The following is a 4,580-nucleotide window of genomic DNA, read 5'->3' on the forward strand; positions in this document are numbered from 1 at the left end:
CAAAAACGACCAATTTCTCCAGCGGACTGTGAGTTGTGATGAGAAGTGGATCCTTTGAGAGAACCAGCGACGTTCGGCACAGTTGTCGAATGCCGGAGAAGCTGAACAACACTTAACAAGTGGAAATTGCACCAAAAAAAAGGGGGTTATGGTGACCGTTTGGTGGTCTGCGACCATCCTCATTCATCACAGCTTCTTGAATCCGGGCGAAATGAATACGGCGGAGAAGTATTGCCAATATGAAGGGACCAATTCTTCTTCATGACAACGCTCGCCCGCATGTCGCTAAACTGATTTTGCAGAGGCTGAACGAATTTGGCTACGAAATTCTGCCTTATCTGCTATATTTAACGAATGTCTCGCTCACCGATTATCACTTTTTCAAGCATATCGACAACTTTCTGCGCGAAAAATGCTTCAAAAACCGAGAAGATGCCAATGCGGTCAACAATGACTTCATCGCCGCTTCCAGGATTCCGGATTTCTAGGCTAATGGAATAAATAACCTTGTTTTATGTTAGAAAATATGTGTGAATTATAATGGTTTTATTTCGACTAATGAAGTTTATTATGAAAGGACTTATGATCTTTTGAATGTGAAAATAGGACATTTTTTAGCACCAATCTGTATATATATATATATATATATATATATATATATATATATATATATATATATCAGTGTAGCCACACTCCAGTCGGAATCGAAACCTAACTCTTTATACTACTAACTTATTCGCTATGATTTGCCACCTGCTGAGTGTGAGCGGAATCGTAATTAAAAATCGTCAATTGTTTGAGAACACCATCTGTTTATGCAAACTTTCACGCATATTACTTTGATGGCAGTTCGGATTTCACTAACGAGAAAGGAGATGTCATATTTTAGTCCCCAGCGACGAACATTTTCGTTGAATCGTAATTCTTCGTTGTACTAGATGAGCAAATGCCCTAATAAATACCCTTACCTTCCAAACGACAGTAAACATTCGTAACAGCGCGAATATCATACGGCAGCTAGGGAGAGTCCAAGAGAAATTACAATGTAATTTTTCTTGTTTCATTGTACTTTGTTTACACCATCAGCCTTAAATATGGCGTTGACAGCAGTCGGCGATTTCACTTACAGATTTCATCCGAAGAAAAAGACCCATTTTTAACTCATGTATAAACAAACCGTTTCGCCTTATCACAGCTCTAATGTTAGCTAAGACTAACACACAGAGATATATAGACATACACGCACACACACACACACACATATATATATATGTTCACACACACGCACACATTTATACATATATATATATATATATATATATATATATATATATATATATATATATATATATATATATATATAGTCATCCACATACAGTATGGTTTCGCTGTTTCACAGCTCATCAGTTCGGCTAGACAGGGCACTATCTCTAACCAGGATTGAAACCCGACCGTTTGTACGATAGTCGAAGTTTCTAACCACTACGCTATTGGCGGCTGCTGCGTGAGTCATGAGTTTAACGATGTTTTGACATCGTCCGAACTACCTCTGCTCGATTTGTTTACACAAAGAGCGTCGCTTATACGCTAATGGTAATTCGTGTATCACTTCTCAATATGCTCAACTCAAGATAAGGAGCATTATAGTCATCCACATACAGTACTGCTTCGTTGTTTCACAGCTCATTAGTGCTGCTAGACAGGCAACTACCTCAAGCCAGGATTGAAACCCGACCGTTTGTACGACAGTCAAGGCTCCTAATATATATATATATATATATATATATATATATATATATATATATATATATATATATATATATATATATAAGAGTATGGAAATATCTATGATAATACTATCGGTATAAAGTATGAAGCACTTTGATTACATATTAAAGGACTATACACTATAAATTTCATCACATTTCTAGCTGACCGCCCGCTCTTGCTCGGCGTTGCCCAGTCGTATAATACGCTTTAATTGTATATTTTAATTTATATCGATTGTTCCTGTATTATTCTAAAATTAATCCCCTATTTATGATTATATTTTACGAGATAGAATTTGCCCGGTGGGCCGATTCTCAAAAAAAAAAAAAAAAAAGAAGGAAAAAATAATGTTCATTAAATTCCATCTATGTCGGTTTACAATATCACGCCAGTTGATATTTGAGCTTGACAATGAAGCCTTGAAAAAGTCACGTCTGATTAATGCTTAATTTTTAAATATGCAAACAAAGAAATGATTTGCAGCGATTTTAAATGACCCCTCTAATATCGTAAATTGAACTTATTAATAAGAAAAAACATATATATATATATATATATATATGTATATGTTTTTCATATTTTATATATATATATATATATATATATATATATATATATATAATGGTGACGTACGCCAGTGGTTGAACGGGAGATAATTCAATCTGTAGTAGAGTGTTCTACCACTGAGCTTCATCTCCAGATGATAATAAATCTGTATTTTTAAGAAGAAATGATTTGCTGAGATTTAATTATTTCCCTTTGCAGATGTAACAATTTTTTTTTTCTATAAGAAAGACTATGATTAAGATCTTATTTAATCTTTTGATTTACGAAAATGATTTGCTTAAATTTTTTTGGCCGGTGTAACGTAAAATATTCCACAGTAAAAATTATTTTTTATATCTTTCATAGAGAAAGATAATTTTAAGATATATTTTTTTTCCAATTTTCGATTTTATAGGATGAATTTATCCAAAAACATATCTAAGAACGTTGCCAGTTAGATAAATTACCTGTGTGTGAACTTGGCAAAAAAAAAATATATATATAGGCTCACCCGTTTCGGAACCTAGTCGGACGGAACTCGCACACACAACCGCACACAAAGTGACTTCTATATAATTATGGGAACTACATTTTATGTGTCCGTATATTGAATAATAAATATATAAATATATGTACATATACAAAATGATGTACGAAATACGATTTTTCAAAGAGTCATCGAATATAAAGGCCTAGATGCAACTCGAGGATAAGGATTACTATATCTATGAATTCATTGAGTTAGTAGAATTGCAATCGTTTATGGTAAAAATTTGGTATAATTAGATTATTTTCGAGGGCGTTTCTATAACAACTTTTTTACGTTGTACTTGAAAACGAAAATATTGTATTCAGCTGGAAAGTAGACCAACGGAACAGAATCAGACACCCGAGCTGTTGTAGGAAATAATATATGTTCATTGAATCTACGTTTTCTGAAAGAGCGTGTGGAAAATTATGGTGTGCGATTTTGGCTAGACGAGGAGTTTATTTTCTGTGAAAGATAGGCGAACGGGTCCATAGATTGGGGCTCAGTCGAACACTGGCCATAATTTACAAAGTTAAGTTTAAAAGTGTTTCTTACATATTTCTACATAGTGCTAGGTGCACATATACTAACCACTTCCTGTAATATGCATATATATATATGTATATATATATATATATATATATATATATATATATATATATATATATATATATATATATATATATATGTATATACGAGGAAACGGTTAATAAAACATGTTAAAAAAAACACTTTGAAAAAGAATTAAAAACATATTTAATCTGAAAAGGAAACACTTGATAAATGGATAGTCTTTAATCCCCGGAGTTTCGAAGAAATACTTTCCTTCTCATCAGAGGGTAGGAATTAGCAAAATGCAGGATCGGATTTTGCATACAAAAGTATTTTATGAAACAAATAGTAAGTCAAAGATTTTACTTGATAACAAAAAAGTGAAGCAGAGGGAATGTGGTGAAGAAAAAGGTGATTACACGTGAATGGATAGTCTGGTGAAAGGTAAATAATCCAATGACGGTAGAATCCAAATATATATATATATATATATATATGTGTGTGTGTGTGTGTGTGTGTGTGTGTGTGTGTGTGTGTGTGCACAAAGAGCTACAAAGTGATTTGACATATTTGTTGGTCAAAAATAAAAATTAAAGAGCAATTAAATAAAGAAAACATATATTTGTAATTCTTTTAAAAATATACGTAGAATACCATTTTATTTCACACAGCTTTAAATACTATATCGGTCAAATGTTTTCCATCATTGCTTCCACATGATTGTAGACGTTCACGAAAGTTTTCAATAACCCGATGGATAATTTCGGGTGGATGGATTAGCAGCAATTTCAGAACGAAATACTTGTTTTAATTCTTCAATAGATCAAGTGGGGAGGCTTAATACTTGGTACTTCAGATATCCCCCACAGGAAAAAAAATTGCAGGCGTTTATATTAGGCCATCTCCTGAGCCACCCTATATCCCCACACAAAGAAATCAACATTTCCTGGAACATTTCCTTAAAAAAAATGCATAAATACTGATTTAAATGTAATTCGATCTAATTGAAAGAATGCCATTCTGCATGCATTTAAAGAATTAAAAAAAATATTTTATTTTCATCTTTTTCCCCCTCTTTTTTTTTTTTGACACACAAATGTGTCAGATTATTTTGGGGCACTACTAACATTTAATCCCGGCGTTGCCCGGGTGTTTGGAGGTGTATGCTGAGCAAAAAAATAAA

This window comes from Euprymna scolopes, chromosome 39, assembly GCF_053919585.1.
Source record: "Euprymna scolopes isolate OS-2025 chromosome 39, ASM5391958v1, whole genome shotgun sequence".
NCBI classification, from domain to species: Eukaryota; Metazoa; Mollusca; class Cephalopoda; order Sepiida; family Sepiolidae; genus Euprymna; species Euprymna scolopes.